Below are 23,631 nucleotides of genomic sequence, written 5' to 3'. Positions count from 1 at the left end.
AACATTAATTTAAATATTTTCGTGGAGATATTTTAGTCAGATTTCGAAATAAAATTGCAAACGCGGAATAAAATTCCGAAAATGCCACGAAACTCTGGATTACATCGGAAATGATAATTATATTCAAATCAAACATCGAAGAGAATCTCGTCGATGATACCACAGCGTGATATGCCACATGGGGCGACGTTATTGCGCCGTTCAGGATTCGACACGTTTAACATTCCATTGGCAGCACCAATGGGAAAGAATGTCCCGAACTTCTGGCTCTGTTACAAGACTTTTACGTCGCTCCGGGGAAATTGCTACGGCAATTTCATTCGTTCTGCAACGGTAAACTTTGACCAAAAATTAACATTCACCTTGGTTGTTCGAGGCATGAAATAAAAAAGCATGTTCAAATTTAACTCTTGGATATTTCGAAAACTTACAAGTAAGTGTTCGTGCCATGAATGCTATATTCGCAGAAGCGACAATCAATTCGTTATCACTTCACGATCATTGTTTTGTCGCAAGAGAAACTTATTTGGTGAAAATGTGAAACATCATCAATCATATTTAAGCAGCGAGAACAGAAATTTCTGTGTTCGGCCACATGGTAGGAATAATTTCTAGCATCTGTGCATCCGTGCATCTGTACATAGTTACAATATATCGCGGAAATTTAGTGACTGTATAATATATATATTTCATATTATACAGACTGCTTGATATAATGTTAAAAATACTGTAGAAAACCGCGAATATAAATTTAATCTATATACGAGTGAGATATAATAAAATTTGAACAAGTAAACTCATCTATGGAATAGTGAAATTTATATCTGTATCTATATTTTTATCTTATATTTTAAAACATTAACAAGTTATTGAAATCTCATTTAAAAAGAAAGTAAAATATAATTGCATATAATATAGTATCGCATAAATGATATTGTCATTATCATTGTTAATAGCAGTTAAAAGTCTAGTGATCAAAAATAGAAAAACAAATTTTAGTAAAAGAAAATGAATTAAAATGAGATAATTTTTGATAAATGAGAGATTAAGGAGTTTGTTTTCTATTAGAAATTTAGAATAGTTACCTAAATAGTTTTCAAAGATAATTATAAAATTATCTAATTTAAGATTATAAAAAAAATGTCTTTTTATCATCTTTTTTTAAAATTGATAAAATAATTTTTTAAATTTTCTTATACAGCAATAAAGTATAGTAAGCGAAAATTGCGTAAAAAAAGTGCAGCAAATTTTATGCATAGAAATCATATTATATTTAGTATTTAAATTCAATATTTGATAAAAAATTAACTGCTATACTTATCTAAAAAAAATCAAATTTTCTTAACATAAAAATTTTAATAATTTTCTTTTATTAAAAGATTAAAGTGGTATTACTTTTCAAATTTAAAGTTAACTTTTTAAAAGAGAAAGAAAAAGATAAACTTATTTTCTTATATCAATAGAACATATAGTTTTTTTTTGTAATCTTGAATGAAAAATTTCTTTTTTATAAGATCTAACGTTAGAACATTCAGATTCAATACGGTATCTGAATTTCATCGAGAACAACTAAAACTCTAACAGGTGCCAGGCAAAACCGCGCGAAACAAAGGGATAGCGAATAGGAGTAAGAACGCGAAAGGGTAGAGAGATAGGAAGACGAGAACGAACCACGACCCATGACCGAGAACAAGTGTAACTTCCGGTTAGACACGAGAGTCCGATCGGTGGTTTCGCGTTCGAGTTTATGCTTGCCGACGAAGTAAATTCCGCTTACGTCTCCGCAATGCCATCGCGCAGAGGGACCCAACGCCTTCCTTAAAAAGACTTTAAGACGCTTCCGCAACCGCGCAACTGCTATTAATATAAATCATACTGCCCAAAGTCGCATAGTATAGTTTAATAAGATTAAATAAACGCGACAATGTAAATTTATCATAAGCGAAGATGGAGAAATACAACAGCCACTTTTTTCTTATCTTTACAATGGAGATATACGAATTCGTACATTATCATTATCATACATTATTCTTATACTTTTATCATCTTTTCTAGATCATAAAAGTATGATAATAATGGTAGAAATGATGGTAATAATGGTATATGAATTACATATTGATTAAAGATTTTAAGATTTTTATAAATCCAATTTTTTATTATAATTAAATACTGATTTATTACTTATTAATTTTTATCTGTATTATAGGAATTATATTTTACATATATAAAGAGAAAGAGAGAGAGAGAGAGAGAGAGAGAGAGAGAGCATATAAAAAACTGATATTACTTCTATTATATATAATATATATTATATATTATTAAAAGATATAAAAGAGTAAAAATGATCACATGGAATCAAATTTCAAATATTTTTTTGAGAGAAATCCAAATTGAATCATTATCATTTATGAAGATATTTAATTTGTAATAAGGCTATAGAAATTCTCTCTCTTAAATCTTCGCTAAGAAAAACTAAATCTTGAGATTGGTTCGGATTTCGTCATGCTTTGCATCATGTTCTATGTTTCTACGCCAATAGACTTCCCAACTTAGCGGAAGCGAAAACTATACGTCAATCAATGTCATCGCCTCCGCGACGTCCGCAAATTCAGATAGGTGCAGCTGCTAAGTCGGATAACTTCTGGCAACCCGTTTGTTATGCTGAAGCCGAAATATCCATCAGCGAATTGCTCTTCATCGAACAATCAGACAGTTAGCCAAGTATTCTGCTTACGTAAGCATCCTGTAAAGTTATCGGCTGTTGTTCTCTCTAATAAGTTCTTCTTCCACTTAAATGTCACAAACCTTGCGAATTAGATTTTATTATAACTTGGGCAACATTTTAATATTCTTGATACAATTGCTTATAATAAGAGAATAAGCAAATATTTATTTTCAACCTTTTACTTTCATTTATATTATTTAATTTTTGCTTCTTCTTTTTGAAGCTTATATTATATAAGTAAAATCTTTATGACTGTGCAGTCCCTTTCGATGTATTTCTCTGGAAGCAACGCAGCGTAAATTCTATCATAAACGATACGAACCGCGAAATTATTTTCGCACGTTGGATAGAGTATTTTTAACTCTTTTTGCGGTTTCGCGCAAACTTTTGCAAAGTGAGACGATGCGGAAATATCGTTCGCGAAGGTGGCGGTAGGACACGCCACATTATGACGTGATCGCTCATGAAAAAAAAGCCGGATAATGGAAGAAAAGAAGAGGTATTTCTCACCGTAAACGAGCCGTGAACGTGATTTCTGTTAAACGAACAAGGAACTTTTTCTATTTGCAGCCTTCCTGTCTTTCTTCGTATTCCTTGTTCTTTGGCTCGCTTCGAGATGCTAATTAAAAGTTTGTAATTCTCAGTACTTGTACATATCACACATAGATAGGCAAAGATAGACTCATGTCTGAGACAATAGAAAAAATATTATGTTTTTATAATCGTAGACAATATTATGCAAAATAATTTCAAAATTAACAATGTTTGAAATGCACTTGCAGAATCGATGATGACAAATTTGTATATTTTATTTTTATAAGGTTGATTGTGTAAATTAAATACAAAGAATTAGAATTCAATTTACTTGAACTGAATAAGTTAATATGACACATTTACATTTTTAATTTCATGATAAATATATACAAGTGAACACACCAAGTGTTGAAGGTACAATAGCGTATAACATAATAAATACAATAAAAATTATGTTGTTTTTACATTCCTTCGCTGAAACGATGCTTTACTTGAAAATTATGATCATAATTTTTCTTTTCTCTTCTCAAGAACTCGACGAAAAAATAATATACTTTGTTTTTTTTTTTTTTTTTGTAATATTCTCGCAAAAGAATATAAATAGTCAGATATTAGATCATGCCCACCTTTCGCATCTGTGTAATTTTACACCCTTCATTTATTTCTCGAGAATTATTTCGCCAGTTAAACCGCGTACAATGGAAGGAACGGCAAACTTGTAAAAATAGCTCTTTTATCTTCTATACGGGATAGTAGCATAATTTCAAGTGTTTCTTTACTTCCTGACCTGTGAAAAAAATTCGTTTCTTTTTTTTTACATTATTATCACGTGCGCGAATTGTCAGGCTTAGCGGAGCTAAGGCCAATTGTATCACAAAAGTTGCGTATGACAAATTGTGGATATTGAATTAAAATGCATAAATTATATCAAGTTTTAATAAGTTTTACGCTTAGACTTGTACGAATTATATAATCTAATAATATAAGTTTTCTGTATCTTCCTACGTATTATCATTTTGGAAAATACTTTGCTTGATTCATTATATCTAATCTAACAAAGTCAGATCCAAAGTTAACTTGTGTTCGCGTAGAAGAAGGCGGAAGATGCAAAGCGTTAACTTTCCAGCCCCTTAATTCTGCACCTTTAGCGCTAATCTAATTTTCGTCGTGTCTGCGTTCGAGAGTGCGTTTTGCCGGCATAACTCGCAGTGAAATAAGCCGCGTAATAAGACCGTGTAAGCTTAGCTTGACGCAGATCCTGTTCCCGAAAATGAGTTCCCCGGCGTAACTGCTAATTACATTTACCGTACTGGCGGTAGCATCACGTTCGAGAAAATAAATAATAAAGGTAATACTTAACTACATAAGTACAATCAGACATAACTAGTGTCTTGCTAAAGTAAATGTAAAGTATACTTTAAAGCCGCTTTGCGTTTTACAAAAGACAATGGAAGTGGTTAGGACATTCTTGGAAAACTATTTCAAGCATTAAGATTATGTAGTTAATTTGGTATAATTGAAACATTCACAAGTGTTATACTAGACAATACAAAAATCTTAGAGTTTTGTTCACGGCGCAATTTAAAAATGCATACAAATTGCATTGAATATATAAATAAAATAAACTGACCTATATTCTCACAGAATATACATCTTTAATTATTTTTCTGTATATTTTATAAAAAAATTATAAAAAATAAATAATACTCACAATATATTTAGAATATTTTAAGATTGTATCAGCAAATTCAAACGTTTTTCACAAAGATGTTCGCGTGTAATTATTTTGCCGTAAACTTCCAGTATATTTTTAAAAATCGCTTTACAATCAAAGTAAAACGGTAGAAAAAATATAACAGAAAAAAGTAAAAAATAAAGCGCACGTTTTTTTATATTTTTTTGCAATTATTAAAACCGTTAATGAGCGATAAATATAGTTTACCATATTCTATGCGTTATTAAACATGATTACCATTTTATACTTATTAGGCCATTAATAGTCAAGGTTTTTTCTTATTTTTGTCTTCTACTTGCATAGAAATCCTTTATATTACATGAGACTTATAAGAATTGTGAATACGCCACTATGTAAATATTGTTTACTTTATCTAACCTATAGTACGGCATGTGCTGTAAGTATAACGAGCAACTTAAACAAGAATCTCATTCTACCGCACGTTCCACGATCCTCTACACAATTTTATTACTTAGCTTAATGGGTTCCTAATCCGTAAGAAAAGCGTTATAATTACAATGTCGAGAAGCATCACGGAAAAAAAGACTGGTTTCTTTATTTTAATATAATTCTCTTTCCGTATTTTTTCCTTTTCTTCTTTTTTTCTCTCTCGACACTCTTATATAATCTCTTTCTCAATTTATATATGCAATCATCTATACTATCTTAACGCACGCGTGTGTAAGTATTATGGTTTGTTTTTCGCTATATTAATAGTTACGTATACAGAATTTATAAACCACTCATAGCAATAACTTCAATATCATTTTGTTATTATTATGAGACTTTGTCAAACATTTCGGCTTATCCTATTTTTTATCTCTCGACCGGATGAGAGCTTGTCTATATTTACATAAAATTGCCATGACACATTCGTGGAAAATTCTCAATGGAGTAAATTGCTGAGGAAAGCTCCTTTCCTGATACTTTATTTTTTTTATTTTTTAGTCTCTTTTTTTTTGTCTCCCTTGCCTTGCCTTATCCGTCCTCTGTCCGCAAGCTTTTTATTTGCTTTGGAGTTGAAAAGGGCCACACGCCGATTGGTTCGCCAAGTGATGGCGGTTCTCTCTTCCGTGGTATAAAAGGGGTAGGGTTTCAATTCCGATTCGATCGCGCGAACCAACGGTGGGAGTCGGAGGATGGAGGGAGAAAGCGAGGGTGGCTGTGCACTTCGGTGCAACGTGGTATATGAGGGTTGCAGCTACGTCCAAGAAAGGAAACGCACGTCCGCGTTGTTGATCTCTGATACGCTTGAAATGCGATGTATAACAGGGTGCTAATGTATAACTGAAGATGGAAAGTAACGGAAGATGTTAAGCAGGGTGGATTAAAAATTTCCATCACGAAATGTGTGATGTTAATAGTGCATCGAACAGATTATATAATGGAGTATAATGCATCTTGCACTTTTCTAACAATTTCTCCGCTAATGATTTATAATGATATTTTTTAACAACATATTGAATAAAGAACTTAAAAAGTTAGCAGACAAAAAGTATCAAAACACAATTTTGTAAATTATCATACAATAATTAATAAGAGATAATAGATCCATTAAACGAGTAAGGAAATTTTGGATGTTGAATAATTTTTATTTTAACGTATTGTATATATAATATTGCTCGTTTAGTTGGCCTATTTTTCTGATTAATTTTTGAATTTACACGCGCCTAATAATTAAATTAAATATTTTCACACACAATAAATGGTGTCGTGTAAAATGACGAATCGTAATTCAGTTTTCTGCACGAGTGCAACGCGTATGCATGATTTATACAAACCAATGCAACGCCTTAGTTTTGCTTTCGTTTGTAGAGTTAGTGAAGTATTGTATCTCTCTCATCCCAGCATTAATATAATTAAATACGCTAATTCTCCATCCGCGATCGCCAATGCGAGAAGCGTCCGTTTATTATCTACGCTCATTCACAATCGCGTTCTCGTCGAACTGGTTTCTCAGCCGAGCTCGATATTCGAATTCAATTACAAGCAACGAGAGATGCGATAATCAATAATATTCCAATACTACATTTTCCTTTGCAACGTCTCGATTCCGCGTATCGGCGTATAGGATAATTCGATAACTACGGGGTGTCCATAAACATTTAATCTGTCTCGTAGCCATAAAACGTGCAAACTGCATTAGTACCTTCGTGGAAAGAAAATCGCTTGTTGATGAAATTAGAGGAAAAAGAGATTAAACAGGATGAGCGCTGTACTTTGACAAAGTCCATGAAAATTACATAAACTTGAAAAGCGCCAGTTCGCGACGTTCCATTTATTGCGTAAAGAATTTATGCACAAATTATGATTTTACAATTTTGTAAATATTACTCACACGCTTAATTCATAAGAATTTATAAAAGTTACATTATATAAACGATAAATTCTATTACTAATATTATTAATATAGTTGTGAATATATACATATTCATATTAACATAAATGTAAACCGTTGAATAATATATTATACACAACATGTAGTAATTTTAAACAATTTAAATATCATATTGTCACTGATCAATTTGACTTACATTAAAGGAATATGCTAAAATTTTTCGTCAGCGGAGCTATAAGTAAAGTACATAGAAATCCGAGAAACGTCAGACGCGATATTTTTCCAGCAAGAGCCAATTTACGACGTAATTAATCGATCTTTCGCACGGCAGGGTTTTATCGAGAAGCGATGTTATCCGCAATTTCGAGATTAAAACCGCACCGGTTTCGAATCTCACAGCAAATCAGTATCGGTCGCACAAACACGCGGTTAACGCGGCGCATCGGTTCTCGTTTAGATCAGCAATAATAAATGTGTCTGGGGCCGTATATTCCGATATTTATGACGGCGCGATTAAAAATTTGCGCCGAGAAAAGGAAGACAGCTGCGAGTAAACGTCAGAAAGATAGCGTCCCTCGGCGCATTGTATTATGTCATCGTTAAAGTGATACAAGCATACGTAAATCTTATCTTACATGGGATGATGTCATAATATCACAAAATGGGAAATGAGAACTTATGGTGATTCAGTTTAATAATTGATGCTACTCTCTCACTTCCGATTGAAGCATCGGAATAATAATGCTCCGCTGAATTTTAGGATCCTCAAAAAGAGATTACATCCCGGATTTGTTTAAGTAAAGCATTAAATCAAGATGCTTGTTGTGTGCAGGGAATATAATTGTGTTTCCATGTAATGTGTCACTCATACATGTAGGACGACTTAGCGTGCATAATTAATTTCTTCGATGTAAATCCACAGATTTGCAGTGTACAACATAACAGAATATCGGACAGTGCTATCGACAGAATCGATACGATCGTGGTTGGATAAACTTAATAGTCCATTGTTACAGGCCAATTAATAGCTTAATGAAACGTGCAAACGAACGCATTAGCAGTACGGAGACGCGAGTACAACGATAAAATTCGTGACCTTTTTGAATAGTTGCTTTCTGTAAGCGACATAAAACATTGGTTTGAAAGTTCAAATACTGGAAGGTAACTGTAAACCCAGCTGTCACTATCGGAAGCAATCCAAAATTTCGGAACATGTAATGCGCTGCCAAGGCTTTACTGTTCAAGCAACTTTAGTTAGATATGTCTATTACGCCTAACACACTTGCACAGTTGATTTGAGCGATACGATTAAGACGAGACACGGAATATGTTTCGTATACGCAAGTTTCGATGCGATGAAATGCGTAATTCAATTTTCAATCTAGACATGACAGATATTGGAGATAGATTGGCATATAGAAATTATAAAATGTGTAGCTATAGCAAAAAAAATACATATGCTATCCAAAACAATTATATTACGTTCTACATCTTGCGTCAAAAATTTAATAAAAAAATTATTAAATAAAAAATCATTTATAACAATTATTTTTATATTTGACATTTATATAAAGTCTTTCAAATAACTAAATTGCTAGTTTGGGTCAATTAAAATTGATAGAATTTATTGGAATATTTATACTAGTAAATTATACTCTAAAAACTCACCTTTAAAAAAAGGTAAAAAAAGGCGACCAGTTAAGGGCACACCATTAACAAAAATTATCCATTGCAAACCCATGTACAATAGAATTGTATGAAAAATTATCGATTATAAACCAATGTACAATCGTAACAAAAGTAATGAAATAAAAAAAAAATTGCGCCAAGTGAAAGTAGAAACTTGTACCAGTGGAAAATTAAAGTTGCAGACATATATAGAGTCGTATAATGAATCAATAAAAATTTAAATTTGCAAATGTAGAATTGTACCATAAAAAAACTTATCTTTTAAAAAAAAAGATAAACAAGATGCCAAGTCCATGCTCCATGTGAAAAAGTGTTAAACAAAAAAGTATTTTTAAGTAAAAAAATCTATCAATTGACAAAAATTTATGTTCTAAAATTAATATCTCTACAAAAAGTAATGTCCAATTATTGCGCGAATAAATAAACATTTTTATAAAAAATTAAAATTTAAAAACTTATACAAATTTAAAATTAATATAAAATAAAAAGAAATAAAAAAATTTTAGTTAAAAAAACTGGGCGCGCTGCAATGAGTTTAAAAGTAACAATTTAATTTTAATATCATTAGAATATTATTTAGCAGCGAGCCAAGTTTTTTTAACTAAAATTTTTTTATTTCTTTTTATTTTATATTAATTTTAAATTTGCATAAGTTTTTAAATTTTAATTTTTTAAAAAAATGTTTATTTATTCGCGCAATAATTGGACATTACTTTTTGTAGAGATATTAATTTTAGAACATAAATTTTTGTCAATTGATAGATTTTTTTACTTAAAAATACTTTTTTGTTTAACACTTTTTCACATGGAGCATGGACTTGGCATCTTGTTTATCTTTTTTTTTAAAAGATAAGTTTTTTTATGGTACAATTCTACATTTGCAAATTTAAATTTTTATTGATTCATTATACGACTCTATATATGTCTGCAACTTTAATTTTCCACTGGTACAAGTTTCTACTTTCACTTGGCGCAATTTTTTTTTTATTTCATTACTTTTGTTACGATTGTACATTGGTTTATAATCGATAATTTTTCATACAATTCTATTGTACATGGGTTTGCAATGGATAATTTTTGTTAATGGTGTGCCTTTAACTGGTCGCCTTTTTTTACCTTTTTTTAAAGGTGAGTTTTTAGAGATTATATCATTCATTTTTGTATATGATAAGCATCTTTAAATAAATAAGCAAATTCAATTTTTCTGGCATTTTCTTATTTTAGGTACATATATATCCAATAATTAATATACAAAATTAAATATTATTCATCACACAATTTGTATCAAAATAATATATTTTTAAAAATTTATTTTAAATTTATTTAATCATTTTTATCATTGTGATTGTAGTGGCAAGGATTTTATTGCTCGGTGTCATTGCAAGCATCTGGCCTGTATATACCATAATATATTGTGTAATACATTGGCTAAGTATGACAATATGGATTTTGATAGATTCCCATGGAATATTGGAATTTTGTCGGACTTGCAGTCATCCACCACATATGCAGCCTACAATTAAAGAACGCATTTATTCCATATTATTTGCTTCCGTTATTGGCATAGTGCACATTTTTATATATCTCAATGCTAGATAGCAAAACATTTTGAAAACATCTATCTTTCTATGTTATCTGTTTTTTTGAAAATATTGCAGCAAATTTATTATGGCAATATGCTTGTCCTCCTGCAGTTAAAGAGGCTTAGTACTTTAATATAATCTTTATTATTTGTATCATTTCCTTTTTCTTGGGAATTACAGCAATGCTTTTGTACTATATTGTCTTGCATCTTTCAAAAAGACAACATACTTCAAACGCACCAGTTCAAGCAATGTAAATTTGATATTTATTTACTTTAAAAAATGAGAGATAAATTATACAATATGCAATTAACCTTATCTTATGACTTTTATAAATCTTATGATAAAATCTAACTCTCTCTTAATCTTTATTATGAAAAGAATCTCGGTATTATATGAAATAATTTCATTGTATAGTTTAACTTTCAAAAATTTTGCAAAATAAAATAACTCACATTGTATTTCTACCATATATATAAAAAAAAGATAGGTAAATATAAATAAATAAATATATATTTATGATATACAATAAATAAATATATATTTATATTTATATATATATATATATATATATATATAAAATGTTGAATTTTTATTATATATATATAATTTCAAAAAATCTTTTTTATATGCTATTGAATTTTAATACATACAATTTTGATTATATGTATTTTAATTGATTATATTTATAAGTATTTTTATATTATCTTAAAAAGACTGCATAGAATTATTTGTGCGACACTCTTATATGTATGTATAATTAATAGGGACCAACTACACATTTTTTTTCCACTGAATAAAAACAATCTCAATATTAAAATTAAATTATAAAAAAGATACTGTGATATTTTATTGATGAGAAATGTACATTTATAATTGTATTAAATACAAAAATAAACATGCCATGAATTACTATATATACATATTTTCATAATTATCAAACTTAAAAATATAATATTGTTACCAAAGAAGAAAGCACTATTTAAAAACTCTAAAAGTTCATAATTTGTTAGATTAGTAATTAAATACTGCATTTTGTATAATTTTTAAGCTTTATTCTTTTATTTTTCTTTATTTAATTGAATAGATATTAACATCCACAATGTAGCATACAGATTAAATTAACAACCAAAGAAATAAATCTTAACTTTGAAATATATTTTTGTTTCTTTTAAATATCAATCAACTGGATTTTGTACTATTAATATGAATTCTTTATCTGGTGCCATCATAATTTTATGTTTTTTGCTACGTATGCGCAAGAAAGTTAAATCATTTGTTGGATTCAAGTCACGTACGACAGAACGAGCTTTATCTGACAATTGACTTATCAAACCTGCGTATTGAACTGTTGTCGTATTATCTAATGTTGACTTTATAGGAATACCTAAAACAGATAATTTTATAAATTTTTGTTTACAACTACAAGTAAATCATGTCAATGATCTCATGTAATACCTTCTGCATTCACCACTATTGTTCCAACTACCCTTTTATGAGACTGAATTTGTTTCATAGTTTCTTCAACCTCTTATAAATTATTTCATCGAAATTTATTAATAAAATTTTTATTTTAAATATTCCAATAACGGAAGCAAATCATATGGAATAAATGCGTTCTTTAATTGTAGGCTGCATATGTGGTGGATGACTGTAAGTCCGACAAAATTCCAATATTCCACGGGAATCTATCAAAATCCATATTGTCATACTTAGCCAATGTATTACGCAATATATTATGGTATATACAGGCCAGATGCTTGCAATGACACTGAGCAATAAGATCCTTGCCACTACAATCACAATGATAAAAATGATTAAATAAATTTTAAAAAATATATTATTTTGATACAAAGTGTGTGATGAATAATATTTAATTTTGTATATTAATTATTGGATATATATGTACCTGCAATAAGAAAATGCCAGAAAAATTGTAAAATGGTTCCTATAGCACTGATATTAGATTTATCTTGTTAAGCTAATCGAATGCTGCGATGATAACTAGCCATTGCCCAACCCATGCTCACAAGTGAGCTGATAATGCTACCTGCTTGATGTACAACTGAAAAAAATATAGAAGCTAATTAAGAAAATTATTAAAAATATATGCATACTCATACATAGGCATTTATATAATTGAAATATTATTGAAATAATAGCAAAATATCTGATTTTGTATCACAGACTGTAAACTTGCACATAAATTATTATGACAATAAATTTGCAAATAATAACATTAAAATTGAATGTAAAAATTGAAATTGAAAATTGAAAATATCTAACCCCGCACGCTGTCAATATAGCGGAGGGCAACTGTCGCCGTCTGTTGTAAAACGTGCGAGATGGACATTTCCAATACATGCATCTATTCATGTGTTGTGTACGTGTGATATATGTGTGCGCATGTGTTGTATACGTGTGAATACGTGTAGCACGATACTACTATGTTTGCGTGGTCGATGATGATAATAATGATGACGGGGACGTTTCTTAAAAGAAATTTTTCATATTTCGACTTTGCAATTATATATCTCTGCTTACAAATCACGTAGAGCAGAAATAAAGACACTTTTATTATATAATTCAAACTCAATCTATCGATTAAGTCTAGTATAAACTCGATTGCTTCAGCCGTTATTGAGAATTCGAAATATTATAAAGACTCAAATGTCCGACTCGCGTTAAGATACACGGTGTCTCGGCTACGCCCTTAACTGGTCGCGAGACACTACCGTGTCTCTTGATTACAATTTTTTATTTCACATTTATATTATATTTTTAAAATATTTTTACCAGAGATATATGAAATTCCGCATTTATGTATATATACAATTTGACACATTAAATGAAATTTGCTGCATGTTCGTGCACCGTTCGAAGAAGCACTTGCTACGAGGGACAAAACAATATCTTGATGAGATACATATCAGAGATAAATAAAAGTCAGGATCACACATGGCTGCAGCGCGCGGCTTAAATATGTGCGCAGTGAGAATAGAGTAGAAATCAAAGTAACCGAGCGCGCGCGTGAGAGATGCAAGTAGTACAGTCGCGAGTTACTCAGCCGCGCCGGAGCTCATCGCGATTACTTCCACTCGAGCCGCTCGAAATAACTCGGGGACTGCGCGCGACCGAAAACTACCGCTAACCATCGTGATTTGGTTTACAGCGAGCGCAAGATTTCGCCGGAAGATAGAACGCGATCTGACACGATTAAGAATAATGCGAGAACGGGCTTCGCAAACGTGCTCTCGCTTCCGGCATGCTTTTCGCCGACGCGACACTTTTGTGTGAAATCCAAAATTACGCCGCAATTACCACTCTCCCGGACACGTCGTCTTACTTTTGCGGTGAAACAGCGGAATGTAACTGTCTTAACTTGCATAAAGAAGCGACGGAAAAGCGCGCCGACAAGTTCGAGGAATGAGATTTGCGAGGGGAGTTTTTGGAACGCGATACATGTTTTCCATGAGAATGCTGCTCTCGGAGCAAAACGGAATTAAATTTAGAATTGGCGAGGTTACTTGTCACTGCGCTGTGACAAAAATATTAAAGCTGTTTTTATCGCGTTATGGCTGCAATAATAACTGACTGCAGTTGGCATACGTAATTTCGCTGGAAACTGAGATAATATTTCCTTAAAAATAATGTCGAGTCACGCGCAAAAATAGTTTCCAAGCTAATTGTCAAGTTTTGCATTTTTCAAGCTTTATAAATGATGAAAAAGTAGGAGTTTTAACGAATTAAATATTTTCAGAATGTAAATATATGAATAACATAATTGTATTTATTAACGCATCATTTTAAATAAATTTTTCTTTAATAAACTTTTTTACTTAATACATTATGAAAATATTTAATGGAGATATTAAACATTTAACTCTACAAAAAATGTAATACTCGATTAAATTTAGATAAAGAAAATTGAATTATTCATAAAAAAATATTGTTTGTCATGAAATATATTACATGAACATTCTTTTTCTCATATAAAACATGTATATTGTTTTATGCAGACACATACATATATATTTTTATATATGGATCTTATCAAGTATATTCAATAACGCTGAATGCGCTGCCTGCCTACGTTGTTGCAATTCTAAAGAAATCGTCCCCGATTTTGTTGGATAAGTAAAAGTATAGTGTAAATCGAACAGCTGTTGAGTATTACATTGCCAACCGCCATTATCTCACCGGTTGGCACAGCTGGTATCCTGTGGCGAAATTTCATTTCACCGCAGCCTCGTCATACGTTTTTACTGGTTTCCACCGTAACAAACACAATTTACCGGCGTCCTTGCAGAGACCTGTCCTGCGAACAGCTTTTCGCATGATGCAAGAAACTAGCATTGTTCCAATAATGGATATTGCAAAAAAGGATCAGCTGGCTAAATACATCGAATAATTATAAAGAGGACGAAAGAGAAAAATTTTTACTCTCGACGAATGAGAATATAGATATCGAGCTGAATTTAATTTCTCGCGCATAAATTTCTGAAAGTTTTAACGGAATTTTCATCATTTAGATAAAAATTTTCCCTTTTAATCTCTATAAAAAAAAGTTCGCAAGTACATTATATAAAATCGTACGTAATCGAAATTTTTTAAATAAAAAATATGTGCGGTATAGCTTTTCTTTTGTACAGAGTACAGCGAAAAAACGGAGGTGTTTCAAGCTCTTTCCCTTTGCTCGTTGCTTGCTCTTTTGCCATTTTTCTCCCTCTGTCTCACCCAGTAGCTCGTATAAGAGGAAGTAAAGGAATAGAGGTACTATCATACATGAACAATCAAAGAACAAAGAAGCATGGAGTTAAAATTGAAAAGTCGACGGCAAAGAAGAAATAGATGAGGTTGAATCACATTGTTGGGCTTTTCCGCCAAACTGCGGCGAAACTTTTCCTTCGATGCCTTCTCGTCTTTGAAGTGATTTATCTGGTCAGGACAACTATAGTGATTTATAGTATGAGTTACGTTTAGTTTAATTAGAATCGTTAAACAGACTGACTAACGAGTAAAATTAATAACCGCACTAAGGAATTTGCGTGCTCGTATAACCATAGGTGTTAAGACAATATTTAAATAGGATATCTCTCTCGTACACTGTACAAAGTTAGGGTCGCCTTACTATACGATGAAGTAAACGGAGATTTTAAGATTTTCCTCGTTAAATTTTAAATAAACAAAACTTTAGTTTGACTATCGAGTCATTATTACTGAAAAGTGACAGAAAATTAATTATCACTTAGTGACTTAGTGATAATCTTTATTTTATCGTATATGTGATGTTATATGTTTGACAATATTTAAAAAAGATAGCAAAGAAAATGAGATTTTTTTGATTAAAAATTTAATTTTTATTTTTTAATAAAACTTTAATTTTTTCTTAAAGTCAGAAAAAAAAAGAAAAAAGATTTAGAGAAAATTTGATTGCAAATCAGTAATAGCAGAAAATTTTGCTTTATCTAAACTGCTCAAATTTTACAGTGAACGACATAAGTAATGGGAAATAGAGTTAAAATGGGAACCCGTATGTTATATTTACGTCTGAGAAAGTTTTACGCCATATTTGCGGACGGCAGGTTGGTAGCAGTATATTTCAGTGCGAAGTTTTCGGATCACGAGACTACTTTTTTTTTACGAGCACGTATGTTGTACGAGCAGCACCTCTTGAGAGGAAATATATTTCGTGAGGACATCTCAGTCTTCTGCTTTCACGATGGACTGTTGTACGTGACGTGAGACGAGTGCGAAGTTTTATCCGGATTCGTATATCCGATCCATCTATATCTGACTACAAGGCGGAAAATTATTTTTCCTTGAAAAGAAAATTACACGTATCAAAAACTCGCTCGGCGAAGAAATTGCTTTTATTTGTTTTGCCTTTGAAAATACATATTTAATGTAACCATATATTTTCCCATCATCAACGAATTTCATCCGCATTTTATCGAGACTTATGAGAATATGTTAAATTTTAATCCGTCGCGCATTAAGCTAGAATACTTTAATAACGATTAATGGTAGTCTATATATGATTATCGTTCAAGATTAATATGGCACACATTTATATTTTTTAAATATCTTTCCTACATATATACACTATATTCGTAATACGTCATCGATACAGAATCTTGAAGTTGCGAACAAATAAAACTATGATTATTCAGTGCTTTTGTGCATTCCTATCCGGGGGTGTTTCGAAACGAATGCGGAAGCAATCTCGGCAGCGAATCGGAACGGTAAGCTCGAATGCGGGCGCAAAAGCTCGATTAAAAATTTAATTTCACGATGCGCACAATATATGCCGACATTACGCGGCTTGCCGCTCGTTGCCGACCGCGAATAAAATTTCCATTGTTCTGATTTGAATATCTGGGAAAGCTGTTTTCTTCTTCTTCTGAAAAGCTGTTGTGTTATAGCGTGTAATATCGAATTGGAGCTTTCGTTGAGCAGCGAAAAATCGCTCTTAAAACCGCGTGTGAAACACTAAGATTATCTTCCTTGCATACGAGACTCGAGGGATCATTATACTTCAATTAACTCAAGAAATTCTTTAGTTTAAAAATTCTTTCATAAGCTCTTATTACTAAAGTTGAGGAAAAGTAAAATAGTGAAGGTGAGAAAAGAATTCTCATTAAGTTTTCCAAGAGAGAATCCATTTCAAGAATTGTGTGCTACCGGAATTTTTGTTCTTATTAATTATTCGATTTGTTATTTGCATCTCCGCGATATCTCGCAAAGTATTTTTTTAACAATTACCAAATGTATCACGAAACGGACAGATTATTTTCGAATCGTAATGAATTTTGCGCAAAATTCGAGTGAAAAATTCATCTCTGCGAGAAATGTGCAAAAGTATTAAGAAAAATTGGAAAGGACGTGAGAATGCAAAAGAATGCGAGCGACGAGATTGGACGCTCTTCTTGAAGAGTAATCATGCTGCATCTACAGCGATATACGGTCTTATCGTTCTGTATCCTCTCGGAACGAAATGGAAAAGTGCTGACAGATCCGCTGGGAGAACGTGCGCTGAGTAATAAGAGTTCAAGATCAATTATACAATAGAAATTTTTCCGTCATCTTATCTCATCTCTTACATCTATTAATGCTTGTTGAAGCAAAAGATGAGATCTAATTAGTGATAATTCAATTATTTTATCGGTAATAATTTTCTTGTTTCTCGCTAAGCTGTGGGTAATTAAATTTTGTGATTGAAATTTTATTATTGTCGTGTGTATAATTATGTTTTTAACCGTTGAATCTTTTATTCTTTAATTCTTTAAATTCTGTTCAATTTACATGCTGTTTTAATAATAGAGAAAAATATTATTTACCAGAAATAATAAATGATTGAATAATTTGATTGTTCATTATTTCTAGTAAATAATTACATTAATATAAAAAAACTGTTAATCTCGGCTCAAATTATTGTGTTACAATAAAAATAAAATCTCGACGGCAATCGGAGCCTGTGCGGATGACATGCACAAAATTAATAAATTAAAATGAGATCTCAAGTCAAACTCATTTATTAAATTCTAAACGTTTCGACCCACTTCGGGTCTTCTTCAGTAGAATTACATTAATGTACATGACTATATATGAAAAAACAGACCAATAATAGTGTAATCAGATGTCAATATTACAAGCTTATTTTTTGAAAAAAAAAGAACGCATACGTTTACAATGTGCTATACATACCACAAAGTTTGGCAGATTAATTAAAATTTATGGTAGCGTGGATTGTATTTCAGCACAGGCTAAATTACGCAGATTAGCGAAAAACAGTAGAACCATTGAAGTGGATAATTCCTGAAATTATTCCTGCTTTATTTCGGAATATAGCATTTTAAAATGAGCTCCGACCAAAAATACCATATCGATCTCTTTCGTACGTAAAAATCTCAATATTTTATATTATTCTTTAAAATTCGAACGTAACGAGAAAATCCTCATAAATGCCAGCATTATGTATTCCTAATATAACCCCATCTAAATATAAAAACTGCTCGAAGGATAAAATTAGATGTTACACACGCTGTCGTTTGCGACGCGTCGTTTTGAATATTTATTTCGACGCGCAAGTAGTTATAGTCAGCGACAGATCAGACGCGTACCATTACCGTCGTTAAATGAATCCCTGGCGAATCGCGACTTGCAGTCGACGATGGATCGTCGCAAGAAGAGACGAAGGAAACAGAGGGTGGAGAAAGAAAAGACTATGAACGAAGGAGTGAGAAAGACGAGCGATGAGGAAGACGAGAACGCGAGAACAGCCCTGTGGGGAGGACTCGGGCGAGTAATAAGAAGTCGGGGGAGTAATTACACGCCGGGGACTTTTCCAGGACGATCCCCACCTCTCATGGTCCACCATCGTCCTTTTGTAACCTTTTTCCAGTCTCCCCGGGTTAACGAGCAGGTGTCCGAGGCGTCGCACGAAGAAGCGCGCCGGAGTCGAGAAGGCATAACTAATCCTCGAGTTTTCCCCCATTCTTTCAACGCGCGGCTGCTGTTTTCCTTCGCGTCTTTCATCCTCGAAGGGAGATAAAAGAAACGAGACAGTTTAACAAACATTTTCATTTCGAGACTTTCTAATCGACGGATTAATTCTTCGATCGTTCGATTAAATTAACGAGAAACTTTACTGAATTCGGTTTCAGGAACAATGAATCTCTCATATAGAAATGTTACTCGGTGTTGCGCTTAAATGATTTTAAAATTAGCTAGATAAAGATGAGATAAAAATATGTAAATTTCATCTTACATTTAGATAAGATGCAGATGATTTTGTTTTAAATATATCTAAATAAAAGATGTAATTATATGGCGATTTATCTAGATAATTTTCTAGATAATAATTTTTCAGATTGCTTATGTAAACACAGTTATTAAAAAAATGTAAATTATAAAAGGGATATAAATATATGTATTCATATTTTTATTTATAAATTTTTATCGCTTACTGTTTAAATATTACTATTTAAGTATTTTTATGTGCTATAATTCTAAAGCAAAATTATCTGAAAATTAGTCTACATTAATTTAGTAAAGATAATACTTTTTTTTATCTAAGATACAGATAATGCATATTTTTATTACATATCTATATAAAGATAAGATGACGCCAAAGTTTCATCTAAATGATCATCTGTATAATTTTATTTAGATAACAGCAAACACTGCATATAGACGTTAATCAGATAATATTATTGATCGCTTTTATTATTGCGAATAATAAATTTTGTAACAGTCGCCATTCAGAATGGGGAAGAATGGATAATAAGCTTTGAATAATTAACCAGTTTTACAGAGATACTTTAAAGAACGTGATGTAGAATCGAACGTCGTTAATTAATTTGTACGGTAAAAGCTGTATTCATTCTGCTCTTTCAACAATGAACCTCACTTGAACCTAAGGATACGTCTGTCATTCTTGGGATTTTTTCGCTTTGTTAACACGCAAAACTTCAGTCTTTCATATTTAATCCTGTCTTCCAGTGATATCTTTTTTCTCTTCAAGCTTAAACTTAATCCTTCATCTTTTCTAAGATGTTGCAAGATAGATTAATGACATAAAAATAGAGAAAAGTTCGTCGAATATAACTGTTCAAAATATCCTTCATTATGATTGTGATAATAAGTATGTGTAGATTTTTTAATGATGTGATTAAAAAAATAATCTACTAGAAGTGGAATAAAAACGATACAAGTACAAAGTGTCGTTTTGCTTTTGCAGGAGCCAATTTGTTCTCATTAACTTGACATAGAAGGTTAACTAACTACTGGAATATCCAGATTTGTTGTTTATATTTGTAGGAAATAATGGCGTATATAATGCATTTGCTTTACGCAATTGTCGCAAAATATGCAACATTTAGTGCGGTTAAAGCTCGTAACAGACAAAATACATTTTGTATATTCAGCATAGATTAACACTGATTATTCCAGTTTATTTCAGTCAATTGTAATTTTTGTTTTGTGGTATTAGTTTAATTTAAAAACATTGCTATCAAACAACTAGTTAATGTTAATTCAATTTCTAGAATTTTATTTATAAAGGAAATAATAGATAAGATTTATTAAGAATTTTTATATTCAATTTGTTACAATAAATGTAGAATATAAATTTCATATCGAAGAATAAATGAATTAAAATTTTTAAGTCAAATATATATTGTATATATTTTATACTCGACTATCTTACAAGTAAAATTGATTGATAATTATTATATATGCACGATAATAATATAGATATTTAAAACAAAATATTCAGAAATTTCTTTTATAGAACAAAACTAAGGAAAGTCGTTAGTAGTTTATAATAATATTAACGCAATGGATTGATTTAAATTATCAAATAATCAAAGCTAGATCAAAGTTGAATTTTTTAAAACATTGTAAAAATTTTGATGTCTTACCTAACCACTTGACGTCGTATTGTAGGAATCAATTTTGTTTACATCACTTTAGATCGAAAAAAAGGCTTGATAGCTTGCTGTACAGATTCAAAAAACAAATTTTAAATATTGAAATCAGAGATTTATATAGACTAATTAATTTATTACATGGTAAACTTTACAATATTTCAAGATATGTGGCTAACAAACTGCCAGTACACATATGGAACGAAATTTTAAGACATCATTTCATCTCATTTGACATGTTTCATAACAGACTACATAACAAACATAATAACAAATTTAATTGGCTAATTAAAAAGAAACAAGACGAATATCTGAAAAATATCAAACCGATTAAACTTAGTTATTCCATCAACAAAATAGACATTCCACAATCAACAATTTCAGTAAACAATAATAGAAACAAAGACATTGTCATATATCCTAATAAATTCAGAGACAAACATATTAATCCCCTAACCAGTACTAACGAAAAATGGTTTATTAATTTGACTGACACAATAATTCCTACCAATGTCACTAATCTATTACAATTTGGAAGTAAATTCGGCCTGCCGTTTAAGAATGACAAAAAGTTGGCCATACACGAGTTTATCAAAGATATAGAAGGGAATTCCACTAGTTCTAACATGAAAAATTTAAATACATTACGTAACAATCTGGTTCCACAACTTTCCTATTTTTTACACGGCAAAACTAAGTTTAATTCAACTCATGAAGATTTGATTAGTATGCATAGATATACAAGGAGGTTTTGCCATGATAATCCGGATATTCTTTTTACAAGGGCTGATAAGGGCAACGTAACAGTCGCGATGACAAAAGAATATTACACGAATAAGATGGAAGGTTTACTTGAAGACAATAGCACCTATTCTATCATAAAAAAGAACCCATCCTCCAAAATAGAAAAGGAACTAAACGATATTCTTAAGAAATGGCAAAAAAAAGGGTACATTTCTAATAAAGAATATTACTCACTACGTTCCAGCGACTCCCTTCTTCCAAAATGTTATGGTCTCCCAAAAATACACAAGGAGAATACTCCATTTAGAGTAATTGTGTCATCGATTAATACCACGCTTTACTCGATAGCCACATTTTTACATAAAATCATTTCAAATAGTATTCCTACGGGAAAAAGTAATGTAAATAATAGTTTTGAACTTTACAGCAAGCTAGCGGGTAGGAAAATTGGTGCGGAAGATATTCTAATATCATTAGACGTGGTTTCACTATTCACTAACATTCCGATAGATCTTGCAATAGAAAGTGTGAGCAATAGATGGAATTATATCAATACACATACATTAATTCCAAAAAATGAATTCATTTCCATGGTTAAATTTATATTGTCGTCAACATACTTCACATTCAATGACATTGTATACAAGCAAGTTTATGGCACACCTATGGGTTCCCCGTTATCGCCAATAATTGCTAATATTGTTATGCAAGATCTTGAAGAATCAATAATTAATGAATTGGACATCGGTATTGGAATATATTATAGATATGTAGACGACATTATTATGGTGGCACCAAAGAATAAAATTGATAGTGTACTGAATAAGTTTAATAGTTACAATCAACGACTACAATTTACGATTGAATACGAAATTAATAGAAGCATAAATTTTCTAGATTTAAACATTAAAATAATAAATAACGTCATACACTTAGATTGGTTTCAAAAAAAGACATGTTCAGGTAGAGTACTATCTTTTTTATCGAGTCACCCTATGTGCCATAAAATAGGAGTAATTTATAATCTTATTAATAGGGCATTGTTATTATCTCATCCCATATATCATAAGAAAAATTTAGAACTGTGTATTAAAATATTATTGGACAACGGTTACCCTATTCATTTAATCTTTAAAGAAATAAATAAGAGAATAAGAGTTTTAAACAATGGACAGTTTAACAACAATAGAAAAAAAGAAATTGCAGAAGATAATAGCAAGAAAAAATTTTTCGTCATTCCATACATTAATAACATTTCTGAGACAATAGCATCGACAATAAAAAAATCAAATTTCAGAGTAGGATACCGTTGTCTAAATAATCTTAACAAATTAATTAAAGTCCACAAGGACAAAAACGTGCATAACAATAATAATAATGTTGTCTACAAAATTAATTGTAAGGATTGTGAAGCTTCGTATGTTGGGCAAACCAAAAGAAAATTACGCACTAGACTAAAAGAGCATATGAATAATATTAAATTTGATTCCTCCAAGCATTCTGTGGTCTCTGAACATATTATAGATAAAAAACATGCTTTTGATTGGGATAACGTTAAAATACTTGATATTGAATCTAATTATTATAAAAGACTTATCTCGGAAATGATACACATCAAGGAACAAAGGCATGGTATAAATAATAACACAGACACCGAATTGCTTAACAACGCGTATTTCGACATTCTAGAAGAAATATCGAATTTTTAGACTTATGTAAATGTTTATTTTGTGAGATCTGACACCTATTTATTCGACTTTTTAAAAGACTAGACAACAGTCAAGTACTAACAATAAGGCCAACAACAATTAGAAGCATCGTCATCTCAAGTTATTCGGAACAATTTGTAAGCA

General features: G+C 31.1%; 1 protein-coding gene and 1 long non-coding RNA gene across 2 annotated transcripts in view; both read right to left on the bottom strand.

Moving 5' to 3' along the window:
* nAChRa7 (nicotinic acetylcholine receptor alpha7 subunit) overlaps positions 1-23,631 on the bottom strand; it is a 207,017-nt gene that overhangs the window by 76,422 nt on the left and 106,964 nt on the right. The gene's annotated exons all lie outside the window — the stretch shown is intronic.
* Positions 11,638-12,941, bottom strand: LOC146722165 (uncharacterized). The gene is made up of 4 exons (XR_014925296.1): positions 12,891-12,941; positions 12,514-12,669; positions 12,063-12,397; positions 11,638-11,991 (listed from the first exon to the last, which is right to left on the bottom strand). It is a non-coding gene; the product is annotated as an uncharacterized LOC146722165 (long non-coding RNA).

Source organism: Nylanderia fulva, unplaced genomic scaffold (genome assembly GCF_048542155.1).
Source record: "Nylanderia fulva isolate GAGA-0341 unplaced genomic scaffold, ASM4854215v1 Scaffold36, whole genome shotgun sequence".
Lineage (NCBI taxonomy): Eukaryota > Metazoa > Arthropoda > Insecta > Hymenoptera > Formicidae > Nylanderia > Nylanderia fulva.
Note: the sequence above shows the minus strand (reverse complement) of the source record. Positions and strands in the feature narration are given on the sequence as shown.